The 17,793-nt window shown below is 40.4% G+C and overlaps 1 protein-coding gene across 1 annotated transcript in view; it reads left to right on the top strand.

The window, feature by feature from the left end:
• LOC100647201 (alpha-2B adrenergic receptor) overlaps positions 1-17,793 on the top strand; it is a 127,368-nt gene that overhangs the window by 5,363 nt on the left and 104,212 nt on the right. The gene's annotated exons all lie outside the window — the stretch shown is intronic.

The following is a 17,793-nucleotide window of genomic DNA, read 5'->3' as shown; positions in this document are numbered from 1 at the left end:
CACGGTTTCATTGTGGCGCAACGAGTTCCACTTCCGCAGCCAGATCCAATCGAAGTTGCGGATCGAAACGCGAATTTTCGTCGACGTTTCGAGGAACCCAAAGGTTTATCGTTCCCGTTGATCACGTTGTTTCCCGCTAATTGGAAGGCTTCGCCGCTTCCTCGGTTGGTTGCGCGCGCGGTTTAATTAAGCCTCGTGCACTCGTGACTGGAACGCGAACTTTTTAACGGGGCGAATTTTCAGAAACGAGCCACGCAACTCAAAACCAGCCGGCCGCTATTAATACGCGCAATCGAACCTCGCGAGGCTACCTGTTGTTGCCGGCTGCAACGATGACTCGGCCAATTCTGGCTTCGTAATGTTAATAACCTTTGAGATCTAACGACGGGAAAAAGGTTTCGTATTTCCTGGCTTGTTAACCATCTACCAAGCAATTTTGCCTTTTGTTCTCTTAACAACCTGCCCAAGGCGTCGAGTTACGTTCGTTTAAATTTCGAAACCTCAATCTTATTACAATTATAGAAAAATTGTTTTAAAATCCTACATCACTTTTTTATAGTCTTTTACTTAAACAATTATCGAGAAATGTGACAATTATAGACGAGGAAGCTATTTAATTTAATAATCATTATAATATCGAATATATGAATATATGAATTCTTATAGTTTATATTCCAAATGCAATAATAATAATGTGCCAATGATTTTAATTTCACGATACTCGTTAAATGTTACCTCTTCTGTCTTTGTACCTATAAAAGGGAGCGTATGTTACTATGCGTTTGAAAGTTAACGTTATATTATCCTTAACTAGTACAACTTTTCGTTGAGATCAGTCGGTTCTCTATAGAACTTGTTACAAGTTTCTTCGAGCAGACATCGAGAGAAAGCGAAAAAGTCGCGTTGTAACCGAAGTTATCGCCTGTGGTGTTCAAAGGAAGCGTATCGTGACGGGGCGAGTCATTAGATACACGCGAATCACGAACCAACGTTCGTGAATTTCGCGCGGCTTGAAGGATGAATAAGCGAAGTTGGTATGACTGAAGAGAGTGTAATAGGAGGAGCAGGTAGATGAAATCGGGTGACAGGGAACAGGACGCCGCGCGACGCGGAATCAAGGGGCTAAGCTTATCGGGCTAAGCCGCGCGTGTTGACTGAAGTCGGCATTAAGTTCGCGCGATACGGTCGAGTCTCTCTCGTGTAAAATCCGGCTCGCGCGCCATTAAGCGGCCGCACGGCGCCACGAGTACATGTAATGCAAGAACACCGTTCTGTGTCGCGGATCTGATCATATCTTATTAAGACAATTTTGTTCTTCTGTTGATTCTATTAGCAGACTTGTAGCCTGTCATACGTTCTCTTTACGAAATATCAGATGTTTCCTGAAAGATAGACGAGGTATCGGCTGTCTTGAACGATAATTATATCGTGATGTAATAATGATATTATCGTGGTGTGAAAGAAAATCGTGTCACGGCATTGTATATCGAATATAGAGACTGATGATACGATTGGATTTACGATAGCTGAATGACAAAATGCTTTTCTTTTCATGTAAAATTTATGAGATTTAACTTTAAGAGATTTAAATTTACGATCGCCTTTGTGCACAAACGCTGATCTCTTCAATTATAATCTCGTAGCGCTGGTTTGAAATTTTTCTACCCACTCGGCTCTGCGCGATAGATTATTGCTACTTCCACCGGTATAAGGGGTGGAATGGCTTGGTCCCGTGAGGGAAGTTCTCAACTACGAATGCTTAACGAAATGGCAAAGAAGGGAACAGAATTAAGCGGCAAAAGCAACCAGGCGAACGCGCTGTCAGAGCGCACGGAAGCGGAAGAACGGGAAACGCCGAGACTTTTGCCCGTTTCCGTCGCTTTTTTCCTCCCGGTTCAGCAAAGGCTGGCAAGCTAATCGCGTTAAAAGATTGAAGCGCAATCCTTCGTCCCTCTCTTCGGCCGTCTTCTATCAGCAAGTATTTGTCTCTGTTCATTTGTCACCGCTCCGTGGAGATTCAACGACGAGCGGCACGGTGGTCGCGAGATTGTCAGCTTCGTAATAGCGGTTCTACCGCGAGCCACCGTTGAATCACGCCGGAGAAAAATACCGGCGCAGTCTTGAGGAAGATTCATTTCCGTTTCTTTCTCACCCTCCGTCCTCGACGATTCTCCAGAATCCTCGCAGACACGAAATTAGCACGGTACGATTGTGCGAATATCGCTTAGAAACGTCTTTTTACCGATAACTGGCGCCAAGAATGGTTAGCATCTTCTTTTTCCGAGCCTAATATCGCATTCTGCAAGAGCTCTAGTCTGTTATAGAGAGAATCGTTGGAATAAAAAAGCCAGCGTCGTAGTTCAGGTGGCGCCTTTCAGAGAATTTTCGACCTAGCTGTGGTCTAGCAGACGCTGGTCTAGCGAATAGAATCGTCTCAGAAGATGGCCAACTTGCCAAATAGCGAAACAAGAAGGAGATCCTGGTATTATAGCGTTGGCAAAAACGAAACGTTATCGCGTAATGCAATTACAAGAGCGGTTTATCTTCGAAGAACGAGAACAGGTTTCGATAAAAAGTGGAATTCACTGTTTACCGGGTCTTTTCGTCTACAAGACCCGCGACAAAGAGGTAGGTGGTTATAAAGCGCTTCACAAAGCTCGTCAAGGAAAGCTGAAGCCGGAACTTGAAAGGGTGGCAGGCTTCTGGTCGCCGGAATTTGTGCTCGATTAAAGTGTTTCGAACATAAAAGCGCGTTGCCGCGATTCATCCGTAAAGTCTCTTAACTATCAACTTTTCAAGGAGTGGAAATAAAGTTGAAAGTATCGTTTCACCTCGACCCCTGTTACATCGTTCATTAGTCCGTAATTAACGGACTTTTTATGGCCTTTGAAACATTCGTAGAATTTATAACGATCCACAGCTTGATACTTTCGTTGGTCAGTCGAAGTAGGCGATGAGTTTAAGCAAAAAATAAGATACAGGCTATGAATTATTTTCCGACAGAAGAATAAATCGGAGATTTTAAGAAGGGGAAATGTTCCTTTAGGGATTAGGATTTATTGTGTCTTCTTACAATTGATCCTTTACGGAACGTGCATTAAATAGTAGTCGTTTCCCTAAGAAACTTCACGAAAACAGTGTGCAAAGCAAGAGCTAAGAAGATTCAAGAGCTTACAGCCTCTTTAAGAAATTAGATCCACGACTGAAACTACAGACCTGTTTCCAAATCCAACCACTCTTCTCGTTTTCGACAGTTTATCAAACAACTGTACGTGTACAAGGTGTTTCAGGAGTGTAGATTAATCAAATAGGCGATGACGGGAGGAGCATCTTTTGCATTACGAGCTATAGAAATCTAGTTATCGATTGATATACTTAAAAGTCAAACTGACCAATTCCATTTTTGGTATATCTTTTAATTTCTCTGCATACGGCCAGTATTCAGCTTCCATAAATTTTATTCGTCACACGTGGATAGCATAAACGTAGATTTTAAAAAGTACTATTTGTAAAATCACGATTTTTCTCTGCTTTATTCTCACATGCAATTGATTAATGTTACTTCTAATTAATTTATATCTCGTGAATACTCGCCAATAGATAGCCATTTTCTATATTGCATAATTTGAGAGTTCTGTCGCTATAATGAAAAGCAATCGGACCTGTCACGTGAATATATTTTCTTAAACGAGAAGTGCTCCTTTAATCATTCAGCCTATTATCCCCCACTTCATTGAGATGTACTTTGGAAACACCACGTACATTCCACGTCTATTCATCACTTGGTCGAGGCAACCTCGCTTCTTCTATCTTGTCACGAAATGCGTTTTCGGATGCTGACGCGACGTGGAAACCTTCAAACGACTTCGTTTCGTTCTCGCGAAGTAATCGCGGCATGGTACGTTTCGAAGGGTTTGTTAAGCAGCTCGGATAAATAGCGGGCCAGACATTTGTTTAAGTTTCGCAACAGCCTCTCGAGTACGGACGTGCTTCAATCTCCTAATGCGCTTAAGTTCACGCCTGGCGCACGGAAGTTGCATCTCTGGGGTGCATTATCTGTTACAAGTTCTAATAAATTTCTACCGAGACTCCGGTTTCTTCTCCCCATCCCTCTCAGCGAGACGTGACAGTAAGTCGATTTCGTTCGGGGAATTTCGAATTAACCCTGGCCAAGAGCTATCGGGTAATGAAATGGAAATCCTTTCGCGGCCATTTCGAGTCTCGCCGTCTTCGCGAGCAATGGAAATGTTAATCAAAGCGTTAGTGAGTTTTTACGACTGAAGCCGTAGCTACTGATTCGGCGAAAAGACGCAACGAATTTCGTGATACTAAAAATGAAAAATGCAGGAAGGTCGTCAAAAAACTGATCAAGAAATCACGTTGGATCGAACGGAGTCTGATAATCAACGTGGCGTTTCTTTCAGCAAAAGTCATCGCGAAAATTGCAGCAACGACCTAAAACTATGTATTCGTACCATTGATAATAAAAGAATTATTATCAATAAAAAAGCTTTTTTACTAGCAAAGGGAAATTCTAATCCTAAAAATATTACCACCGAGAAGATGCTGGCAGATGACGGAGGGTTTAAAAAATGTAGGCTCTTCGAATTTTACTACTGGACTTCACTTCGAAAGGCTTTCTCCGGAAAATGGTGCATCCAGTCGAGAGCTCCGAGAAGACGATACGACATTCCTCGAAGGATTCTCGCCTATGATGGGTTCACTTTGAAGTGTGCACGTGATTGCTCCAGAGGCAGGACAGAGCTCGCGTCAATGTTCGAAAGAAAATGCTTGGCTGTGCACGATTTACAATGAAATTTGCAAAGGTGCAAAAACGCCACGCTCGAGCGTATTGCAGCGTTGGATTGACGGGTTGAAGGAGTTGCAGCTCGCTCGGGCGAGAAATGCGAAGAACTCGAAGCTTCTGACAGTGGCCTTTGCCTTTCTCGCTAAAGCGTTCATGCAACAATGCTGGAAATTGTATTTTCCTTGAAATTTACCGAATTCCCCATGGAGACAGTTACGCTGTTCGAAACAAAAACTAATTTCTTCGCGTCCATTGATCGAATTACCCAAATTACGAAGCAACTTGCCGTTAAATTCCTCTTCGTTCGACAGCCTTGACTTTTAACTGTATTTAACTGCAATTAAAAAAGGCAAACAGAAAACCTATCAAATTGGTTTTCCTTTGTGCAAAGTCATTATACTAGAATAAGAAAATTAGCGTAAAATAAGAAACGAAAATTCGATGGACTCAAAGGGCCAACAGCATCAAAGGCAATGCCACGTCGACAAAGCGAATCGACGTGAATCCACGATTGTTTCCATCGAACTGGAAACGATTTCCATTGACGTGGTAAACGCAGCACGATCGCACGTGTCGCGTAGAGACGATACAGCGGCGACTGCATCGGCGAAGCCATTTGGTCGGCGTGTCTATACGAGCTATGTTGTCAACTATAAATATATCGCGCGACAACAATATAATGTGGTCATAAATTAAACCTTTAAGCTGGGATATCCATTAACATAATCGAACCGAAGGTCGCAAATGTTTCGTAAAAGCCATTTGTATCTTTGGCTATAGCAATTATTTGCAAAACTAACGTTCTGCCCATAATTTTTTATTAAATCCATACGATGATAAGACTCAGTCTTTAATAACAGTTGAATGTCTGCTGGAATAAGGAAGTAACTCCCACTTCCAGTATTTTAAATAAATATCCACCCGTCCTTTAAAATTCATTCGTTGGACCCTTTCAGACTAGTTTCTCCTTGCCTTTTCTCTTTCTTTTCTCCCTTTTTCGACCGATTGATTTGCCCTGAAATCACGAAACTGACGAAACCGCGGTTCTATAAGCAAGATGTTAAAGGATTCATTCCCAGAATTCAACGATACTTACGACGTGCATTTCGACTACGCTAGGAGGTCGAAATAAAATTTCCGAGTACTCAGACCGCCCCCGATGCACGAACCCAATTTTCCCTGGCACATCGTCGAGACTCAACGATACCTCGCAAGATTTACCGGCCCTGCTGTTCGTTTTACTGTCGCAAATGTTTTCCTACTTTTTATCTTGGTCTCCCGTTATAAAAATTTGTTTCATTTAAGACTCTGTTTTAATATGGCTATTATCTCGACTTATTTTCACGCATAGAACAATCTCCTATCGGTTACTCGCCTTTGTTCAGTTCGAAATTTGTCAAGCTTTAAGTATACCTATTTGGCAATATTTCAAACTCTATTTTCCGAAAAACGAAGCGTCATATAGAAACATTTTATTCTATATTTTCAATTTGTTTTTTCATATAGAATCGTTTTCCTGTCGATTGTATCATCGATACTGGGACACCCTGTATACTTAGGACGCGGTGACGTAGAAATGAAAGAAAATTCGAGAAGCGATAGCTGCGAGAGATCGTAGCGGCATGCATCGAGAGTTCTTTCTCATACGATTTCCTACTACCTCGTAATCTCTCGATATCCCGCGTATTTTCACTCTCACGTTTCATCGAGTGTCAGGATTTGAGTTTATTGGCAGTAGAGACGATTGATTCTAAGAGCTTCGCGTGCGTTCGTCCTTGAGAATGGTACTGGCTTCTGAATTAGAAAATCCGATTCATTTGATTGTCCAGCACCCTCGCACAGATTTTTCCTGAACCCGGAGACTTTTGATATAAAAATTCGTAATTTGTAATACAAATAGGAAAGTATATTTCATAGGATGTATAGAATAGGATGTATATTCCATATACATCAAATTGTTAAAATGAGTATAGTCTGTTAAAATATGTTTTGTATCAAGAGAGATCTAAACGAACAAAATTTCCGATACTACAATGTAATCTGAAATATGAAAATTGAAAACTAGCAAAGGAAGCGTTCTCGGCAAAAGAACGATGGTGCTCCTAAACATTTTTCTGCAATTTTTGGATTATTTATAGCAACGAGTGAAACCAATAGGAACATCATCTCGCAAAATTTAACGATGGGCAGCATCGTGATAGTCGTGTTTTTCCAGATATCAGCGAAACACTGCGATCGGCTTTCCTCTACAGAGTGTATTTCGATAACGAGCTCGCAAAAGTATCGTCTCCGATATCCAGCGGCAAGTTGCTGCTAACGAAATGCACAATGCACGCGGCTTGTTCGAAGCGTATCTTAGAGGCACGAATTTCTCCTTTTTTCTATTCTCTCAAACTCTCGTTCCAAGGAACTCGCGATCTTTTCTGACGCTTATGGTCAAATATAATTGAAACATCGTATACGGCCACGTACAAAATTTTTTCTCCAAATAGATTTTTTTCCATTATATGGATAAAATGAGAAATTTTCTCGCCAGAATTTAATTGTCCCGTTTTGAATTTCCCATTATAAATACACCATGAACGTGCTATTCAATTGTCTTATGAGATTCATCATATCTAAGGAACCGTATAACATGGAAATTCCAACTGGTTACGAATGCTCTGCAGGAGCTACTTCGTCTCTTCGTACTGTTTTACGGCGAAATCTCATAACGCAGTCGGATAACGCGCGGCCATGACCCGTGGCGAAATTTTTTTGCGGAACTCGGGCTGTTTCTATGCAATGCTACGTTGATGTGTGGTTATCGCAATTATGATAACGTAATTCATTTCCGAGCGCCGAGTGTAGTCACGTTCACAGGTTTAAAGCGTAACGTTTGTACCGCCAGTAATTTATTACCGTTCTTTTTCTAATGCTCAAGATGAACGGTTTACTGGATAAACGTTTTTTCGGGCCTGTGCTTGTCGAATGATATTTCTCGCGAGAAGTTATTACTGCGCCGGAGTGAACCGAATAACTGGCAGAATTTTGTAAAATCCTTTATCATCGTGGCTTTAAATTGCAAAATGATGAAAACGTCCGTAGAGTATTCAACTGACATGGACGTTTGAGACCAACGAAAAATTCCAGTTTCGTAGTAGGAATTTTTACGGAGCTTTTACGGTCGAAAGATCTTGTTTAGGTCTGCCGTCTATTGTAGGCGCATCGTCGACAAACATCGCGGTTTGACCATGAGTTTTCACTCGCCCAAAGCTGACTGGCGTGGAATGATCGAACGTTGACACAGATCGGTGAAAAAGCGAGCGTTGCGATCGAAGACACGGATTAACGGCCGTCGCGGCGACGATTGCTCTACAACCACGACTGCGGCTGCCCGATTAGGCATGATAAATCCGACATGCCCTTGTGTGCCTTGGTGAACCATAGACCGCACTAGACCTCCGGTAATAAAGCTGGCCTGGATTAATTGGACATCCTACTGCTAACGCCTCCTTACACGTAGTCTACCAGTCTAATTGAAAATTGGAAAACTTCTTTCAGTTGTTTCAAATGTTTCTCCAAACATTTTACTTCTTCGAATATGACCAAAAATGTAATTTCACAAACGATTGCGTATGATACAGTAGAGAAATTGGTAAATATTTCGGAATTTTATTTTAACATTCTTCCATACGTCTGTAACAATGAAAGAAATTAAGATCGAGCACAAAGAACTCAGTATGCTTGTTGAAAGATTATATCAGCTTGCATGGTATTAATAATATTCCGATAGTTAACTAGTTACACGATACGAGTCTAGTCAGACAGTTTTTTTTAATTTATTAAATTTTTCGTTAAATTAAATAATTCCTCGAATTAATCCTAACCGCCGTCTTCCCTACTGCATCTTGCGTGTACGCGTTCACTTTAAAGCAAATGCCACTCGTTCGAAAACATCGAGCTCGAGCTTAAACAAATCGGTTCTCATAGCGATGGCGCAAGGAAAGGATCGACGAACTTTTCAGTGTGAAAGTGATTTGCCTGATCGGTTGACGATCGAATAAGCGCAGAGATGAGAAATTCCGATGGAACCGGTTGGTTCGTGGACGGGGAGTCGAGCAGACGGACCACAGCCCAGCAAACTCATTTCGCTGCGACAAGTTGGTTCGTTTATCCGCAAACTATTCATCCTCGTCGAAAATTGTCGGTTACACCTTCTCTATTCCGCTGCGTGGATATACCGAGGTAACCGAGGAAGGACCCATTGATACATTTAATCACGTCGAATCAACACCTTGACTGAATTAGATCGGCGGGTTGTCTGGAAATTACAGGTAACGAGGAGAGACCGTCGATCCGACCGATACGCCGGAAGAAACGATGAGTCCTGGCCTCGAAATCGATTGGATAATTACGTAGAACGGCTGCCTTAATCGAGAGGCTCGAGTAAACCACGTCGAAAACGACTGGCCGAAGGCTGAAAGGGTGAAAATCGACGTCGTGCTACTGGCATACAGCTTTGTTCGCGATTCTTGCAACTTCCTCTTACTCGCTCGATTTACCCTGCTTCGGGTGGTCTGCTTGTGTAGATTTTCGTACTAGGTTGGTGTATGCGAAGTTACGCTTAATTTCTTCAAAATATTGCACCAGATATTTATTGATCAAAGCAATTTCCATATGATTCAGCGCACTTCTCCAACAAGTAATTAATCATTTTCGATTTATAAAAATTCTTACCTCTGCGATTGAAAAATTCTTAAAACGACGATATCAAGGTGTTTTTCAAAATAATTTATGTAGTCCATTATTAGTTTTTCAAATTCAAACTTCAGATATATTTATTGCTGATAGAAAATCATCAGAATTCTTACCTCTGCGATTGAAAAATTCTTAAAACGACGATATCAAGGTGTTTTTCAAAATAATTTATGTAGTCCATTATTAGTTTTTCAAATTCAAACTTCAGATATATTTATTGCTGATAGAAAATCATCAGAATTAAATAAAATATTCTTCCAATGAACTCTGATGTGTTAAAAATATCTTTTTGCAAAAGCTGGTTAAATAGATCTGCATTTTTCCTATTGAAAAATTCCAATTCATTCGAGGTACCGGAACGTCGCCTTCGCTGCAGAATTTTAAATTTATTTCCTGAATTTCATGAATTTCAACCCTCAAAGACAGTCCCATCGGACCGTCTCGTATTTATTCTATCCTACGCCTGGTCGTAGAAATTCGATTTTTTCGTTTCGATTTTCGAAACATCTCCTATTCCGCTATTACAATATCCTCTACGTTTCGACGTGTCGTTCGTTCATTCCTGACACTCGCTCACGAATATTCAGCTTCCATCCGACATTTCCATTTCCTCCGTTTCTTTTCTTTTAACCACAATCTGCACGCCGTAGTTTTAATGGGATATCTTCGTCTATTTAATTTTCCCTTCTTTTAACCAACGGCATTCCATTTTTCATATTCGTCGACCTTTAACTTGAAAACTAAACCAATTCACACGCTATTACAGGATATTATGCACAGTATTTCGTTCATCTTGGATGCCTAGATACAAAACATCGATTGTCAAAACATCTATTAAAGGAACTATCGTGGAAAATCGAGGTACGATCTTCAGAGGAATTGAAATTAAACAAAATTTGTTATATTTATCTTCAAAAAATCGCGTTCCTGTGTCTAATATTAATAAAACAGCTAGAAAGACTGAGATTCTCATTAAGTTCTATTATATCTTATTATTAGCTACTTTCATCGACAGAAAAAATTGTGCCAAGGAAAAAGTTAATTGATTTGGAACAGCGAATGCTGTGATTCAAGCCTTTCTTACTTCAAGCACATTTTTTCGAGTTTTCAGTGTTCTTGATATTTTTTAAGCGAAGAAATAGTTTAAAAGATATTTTAATTTTAATCGTGTAAAATGTATTACACGTGAAATTCTGCGTCCTATGTACATATTACGTTACGTGAAGGATGATTAAGCGCGATATTAATTATCCGTGGAATGTCGCGCAGTATGGAGCGAGCAAATCGAGTAACGAATACCTCGCGTCGTTCGTAATCCGAAGAATATCGATACAGATCCCTCCAGGCGTTCTAATAATTCGATGGATCAGCACGAAAATTTCATCACGGCGTCGAAGCTTTCGATGCAACATCTAATAAGATGGAGTCGCGAAAAGCTCCGCGGGGAATGTCAGGATCCTCGGAGGTGTGGATGCTGGCAAGAGGTAAATAATTCTGCGCGTAATGCTGCTTGAGATGTATGCTTACGCGGGATCAATGCGAATGGGGGAACTTGGAAGTTTGCTGTCCGGGATTCGAGCCCCGATTTACTCTAATATGAGCGAACACGGGTAAGCTTTCGTTGATACTCTCATTCTCTGTCCTCTTTCACACGCTCCTCCTCATCATACTTCGTCAATTTCTTTTCAGCTTGATATCCTTTAATCTCGATACAATAGCTTGATGCTTATCTTCGTAGGAGATTTGCGCGAGAAACGGAGAATTCAACGAAAATCTGGATAGTTCGGACGATGAGAGTCTGGAAAGCTCGTTGCTCTCGAGAAGCTCTTCTCGACGGCCGTTTGACCGGCGTACAAAACCGCGGATTCATTTTAATCGCCCCTTAATTGAAACGTACAGGCGCAAAAGGCTAGCAGAGGCTCGCGAGGGCGAGTTAACTTTCGTGGACGAGCGTGACTAACTACAAAACTGACCCCAAGAAGGAGTTAGCTTTGAGTTCGGGTTAGCTTTGATCCGATAAAAGACTCGGCCAGTTAAGATTCAGAATGTCGATGTCGGCGGCGTTTCCTTTAGACTCGTGTAAATGTTATCCGGTTTAATAAGAATCTTCCGGAATATGCAATAGCGTCGCTGTTGCTCCTGTCTCATTAAGGATTCTTTTGTCCGCCACAGTTTAACACAAACCCGTTCCGACGAGTCTAAGTACGAAATAAAAGTTCTCGTTTTCCTCGACAAACATTTGTCTTTCCCCTTTTATCTGAAAAATAGCTTCATTCCATTAATTTTCCTGTTGACACTCGATCTGTTGCTGTGAATTGTCCGAGGAACGATGATCAATGACAAAGACACGAATGACGATGTCATTTTGCAATTTTGGCATAATATATTCACAAAAGCTGTCTATAAGCGCGTGGTATATTTTCGTGAGCCTGTACATATGCTCTCCACCGTACAACTATCAAAGCTCACATCGTTATTACTATTTCAAGAAATCTGAACGAAGTTACGTCATTCTCTTGCATCGAATCTCAATTTGACAAAGAAGTTAGCCGATGCGTTCATGGACAAGAGTAATATGAAACATTAAATCGCGCGAAATACGGCGGCGCCTGTAGTTCCTGGACCACTTTGTCTCACTCGCGTTGCATAACCATAACCTAAAATTCTCAATTTCAATAAAGCTTCTTTCGTAGGTCAACAAACGCGTTTCCATTACATTGAAGGGACGATTCATCCGTGGTCGATTAATTTCTTCCAAATAAACTCCGGGTGTGGAAACGAATGGCTCCGTAAGCGAGCTTCCATTAATCGCGCCACTTTAGAGCGGCGCGCCGCCTGGTCTCGCGGATGCATCTTGCTCCGGCAATTTGCTGGCCAGCAGATCCGTTTGTCTTCATTTAATCGGCCACCTTATTTGTCTTGATTCAGTTTTCTTCGATCAATTAGCTCGCGAGGCAGCTCACGTTTGGAATTCAAAGCCGAGGAAGGATCTCTTTTGTCCGATCAAGCAGGACGAACGGCGTCGAGCAAGAGTGAGTGTTAAGAAATCGTGAATCCTTTCTCTGCTCTTGTTCGCCCGCTTTTGTTCTTGTTTAATGGAAATTTGTTAGATGGAACAGTATTAATGTTATTTTGGTGGATTTCCACTACGAGTATACAAATGTCATTGAGCTGTATAAAGTAGTAGAAAAGTAACGACCGAAAGAAATTTTCCTACCTTTTTGTGGGTTCGACAGGTATAGAGTCGTTCTTCTTTGGAAAGCTCTTCTATATATTGACGTAAGCATTTGCTTTTCTTCTGGAATATAAATTTGCTTCATAAACGCATGGATTCGTCCTACTTTTTTCCGTTAGTCGAAAAACAATTCTCGATTGCACGATGGTGAAGTGCCATGATATTGGTTTTAAGGGAACAATCGTGTCCAGGTTGAGCATCCGGTTAGAACTTCCGAGTTGAGTCATCAGTTTGATCAGCCAAGCGAAACAGTATAAACGGAAACACTAGGGCCTGAAACCCTCAGTTCCAGGTCTGCCGTGAAGAAGTACACCGCAGTGTCTACGAAACGTTCGCGTAAAGTGTAATTCCAAAGTGCGAGTGCAAAGTGCAAGTGCAAAGTGCAAACACGATTGTTCCCGAGAAACCAATATTACGGCAATTCTACGTATGCTTTATCATCTTCGAGAAACGTAGTTTCGTTTTCGAAGACGGAACGAGAGTGGCGAATGAAGATATTGATGGAACGATGCTTATAACAAGATTAATAATTTTCATGGATACAGAGCTTCGAATATTAAGTGGAAACGTAAGAAACGCATAATCAATGGAAGCTTAGAAAAGACAAAATAATCATCACCCACGAATGGTAATCTTTTATGTTCAATAGCTCGTACTATTCAACGTTATTCATACCCATCCAAGAAGGTTCTATAACGCTGCTACTAGTAGAAACAGCACCGATAATTCACCCAGTGTCTTGCACGAAAGGAATAACAAATCGCTTCACCGTTCGCCAAAGTATACTCCCACAATTCGAGTATCTGCAAGGAATAAAGCGATTTCGCGTGTACCCCACACTTTTCTCGCACCACGGCCATTCTCCGGCCCTTTTTGTTATGCTAATCGAGGAAACGATTGCGATGATAAAACGACTTAACTTCCTTTGATATCTGTTTCAGATTTATAGAGATGTGCGTTAGTCTGGATAGTAACGTATCATTCTACTGTAATATTAGAACTACCAAACTTACTAAACCGACGTGTTTCAATTTTCCTTTTCATATACAACTAATTTTTTAGTTTTCAATTATATACACGTATCTATCTTAAGATATAATTAAACGTAGTTCGTAAAAGTCAAAGTGGATATTAATTGCATTAATTAATTATACGTATAAACAATCAACTATTTACTATATCAATATTTATAACGTTCGTAGTATTAAGTTAATCTTCACTTTTATTGGGAAACGTGATTGTACGTATCCATGTGTGTATATGCGTATACATATGTATGTATGTATATGTTCCAATAGTAACTGAACGCGAACGTTTCAAAATTTGTTTAATCGAACATTCTAACTATCAATTTCGAACAATTTTACCATCCGCTGCAAATAAAACCACGTACTACATACGTAGTTTTATATAAACCACTCGTGTTGTCAAACTCTCGTGTTGTCCAAATTTCGGACTCGACTGACGTCAATGTAGTATTGCGTCATTCGAAAATTGCGAAGTCAGAAGAAACCGAAATACCCCGTCGTTTATTTCCTGCGGCACCTCTTGGCCAGGAACTGGTGGCGAATCGGCCAATCGGCATGGCCTGGGTCACAAATTAAATCGATACGCACCCGCGTTAAGTCGCCCCGCCGGCCGAGTGCCAGTAGTCAGATCGAGGTCGAGTCGGACGGTGAGAAACGCGCAGATAGACGCCTTTGTCAACACCCGGTGACCGCCTATCAAAAGGCTAAATCACGTCAGCGGATGCTGGCTAGGTTGATAAAAGAAGCAAACTTGAAACCACCGTGAGAGAACAGGAAACGTAGAAAGCGAAGGGTGGAATTCAGTGGATACCGACGGCGTGTCTTCCCTTTTCTTCTCGGGTTTCTTTCACCCGCTGCTTTTAACCGCTTCAGTCACGACAGTCTTATTTAGGTTCAACTTCAATCTTCCCAGAAAGTTTTGGAATAATTTCTCGAGAGTAAAGCAACACTAATGTGCGTGGATTTCTAGATTTGTTCCTTTTTCCTGTTAGCATAGAAATGTCAGACAGGCTTTTATTCAGTAAAACGATATCTCAAGTTTTTATTCAATGAAACAATATCTCCAGCAACGAAATCGAATAACTAGAATTTGTTCGGACATGATGATTCAGTTATCAGATGCCACTCCAAGGATGATCCATCTGCCACTATGAATTATTATTTTTATTTAGAAAAAAAAATCGCTCTGCCGTCAAATATCGCACGCGAAGCATCTAATTGAATCTTTGAAGCCCGATGAAGTTTGAAGTTCGACGGACTTTACAGGGAGACGATCTTAACTTCCGGGGGCATGTTTTATGACGCGACACGTTTAAAAGGAAATTTCTGACTATCGACCGGAAGGAAACATGGAGGTGAGTAACCATCATAGACGAGACAGGGGTTGATGGGGACCGCACTGAAACTTTTCACGGAACGATCTTTACGGCGAAAGTTCCGCGTTTCTTTTCCGAATTACATTACGGATGATCAGCATACCCTTTCGTACTATCGAGAATAAGAATCTGTCATGGAAACAAGCTGCAATCTATAACTGCATAGAATTTTTAGATATCATGTTAAGAAACAAGGGAGAATAAGTCATTGAAACAATTTGCAAAATAGACAAGCAAGTTAAAAGATGGACAAAAATATAATATGAGAACAATAAGTATTCATGTAGTTTCTATTTTATATAATTTACAACAGATTTTATAATACGAATACCATCGCTTTTTAAATATGATTGCGATACGTGACTGATTATTAATGTTTTGTACACTGATATCAGTGTATTCTGTAACGTTGAGAAAGTTGTAGAGTTGATTAAATCGATCGCCCATAAATGGATAGAAAATGTGAGAAACTACGATAAAAGAAAGAAAAATTAATATTAATTCATATGATCGATGTGAAGGTCTACTTTGTAATTTATTATGTTAGTCGTGTAAAAAATTTGGCTGCTCGTAGAAAAACCTCAATGTTCAATGTGCAAAAAGCGATTATATTAGAAGTATAAATTTTCTAAAATAACTTGTTCTCAAAGAAATATCACCTCTGGAAATGAAGAAGCAGGGAGTATCGAGGGGGATAAGGAGCAAATTGCGAAAACATGACGTATAAGGGACGCGAAACTGCGAACGTGCGCCGCGTAAAATTTACGTTTGTTCCACTAGCGATACGTGGGCGGGTAAATAACGCGGCGGCCTCGAATTTCAGTTTCCGGGTCGCGGTATCGGCGACACGTTCGCGTCGCGCTTTTACTCTGGAGGACAGTAATCGGGTGCACGCGTGAAAAACAATTGAACCGGCGCGGCGTCTGTGTCGGCGGAGGCTGCATGCAAAGCGCGTCATTCGGGCTATTAATCGTCCGACCGGTGACGGTGCAATTATATTTTCCACTTTGCTAGGCGCGACTTCTTCCTGCGCGGGTAAATGCCGCTTTCCTGTTGCTCAATTTGTTATCTTTCTTCTCCGTTACAATTTCTTCCCTTGTGTGAACTTTAATAGAGTAGCAAATTTGATGTTACATTTTGCTGATTTTTTGGAGAAGCAGACGAAAGGGAGAAGGGGAAGGGTGAAGGGAAGGGACAAAGAAAAGAGGAAATGCAGAAAAGAGGAACAGATGGATCGTGCTTTTAATTTATGCTATGTATGAACAAATTCATAAATTATTTAACAGAAAAGAGTATTAACTTTCAAGTAATTAACTCGGCTATAACTGCAGTAAATTTTAATTAATTCCACGCAGATGACGGCAGATCTGTTAGACAGGTGCAAATTCTTTTTAGAAATATTTTTGAACAATCACATTGTACAGCTCGCAAACGAAGAATAGCTTCGCGTGACATATTAATGCGTATATATTTTCGGATCTGACCGGACATAAACGTATATCATGTGTATTTTTGGATATTTCGTCGAACGTCAGACATTTCTATATGTCGAAGATAATTAATATTGCTTATGATTATTTCTGTAAACAAAGAATTCCCACTACTTTTTATAATTAATGTCCATTTATTTAGTTATTGTGTTAGTTTATTTATCTGTGCATGTTTTATATTTCTTCCACAATGGATGTATCTCTCAATTTATCGTAAGAGAATATATTTGTCACATTGATAGTTGCGGATTATATCCATTTTATTAATAAAGGATTTTTGTAAACATTTTAAGAAAATAAAACATGTATGTTCGTATACTTTTTATACAAAAATTGGCATTGGAGCAGAAGGAGATTGAAGTCTCAAATGTAACGTGATCCATAACCAAATTATTAGAACCACTGGTTTCACAGGATTAAGGTCAAGCAATGTTAATAACCTGCCGAGGACAGCTACGACATCTTCTTCACCGTTACTCTCAAGTGAAAAATCTGCGCCCGCGGAATATTCACACAATTTCGAGATAAACGTAACTCGGAAAGAAGACGCTTCGCCGGTCATGAATTAATGAAATTTAATTACGGCTGAGGGTATTGTCCCGTAATTACTCGCATCCGAAACATAATTAAAGGTGAATGCAGGCAGACACGGTGCGATCCTTCGCATCGTGACTCCATTTCCGGCCCGGGTATTTACTGTGTCCTCGTAAAGGGACCTTCTCCGCTCCCAAAGTAGCAAACCAAATAAGAAACGAAAACAACCGCAAAACAACTAAAGAATAGATAGGAGAAGTAAAAATCAACAAAAATAAAACAGAAGGTCGATAAAAAGTGTTGAAGAAGCGTTGAAGAGCTGATATGGTAAAAAGGGTAATTAGTCAAAGAGACAATGCTCATCGTGTTTATTCGTACTATTCGTTACGATTATTATTTGCATATTGACTTCGTAAAGTGAAATTACCTTTAAGTGTTTTTAGAGCTACGCGTTACAGTATTTTCTATTCGTTAGCATATTTTTTCATGGTAAAATGAAACTTTTCATTCGTAAATAAGTAAAGTCGAACAAAGAATAAAGTAAAAACACGGTGGTTTATTAGCCGTGGTACTTCTCAAAGCT

Source organism: Bombus terrestris, chromosome 15, assembly GCF_910591885.1.
Source record: "Bombus terrestris chromosome 15, iyBomTerr1.2, whole genome shotgun sequence".
In the NCBI taxonomy this organism is placed as follows: Eukaryota; Metazoa; Arthropoda; class Insecta; order Hymenoptera; family Apidae; genus Bombus; species Bombus terrestris.
The sequence above is the reverse complement of the archived record's forward strand: the minus strand, read 5'-3'. Positions and strand labels throughout refer to the sequence as shown.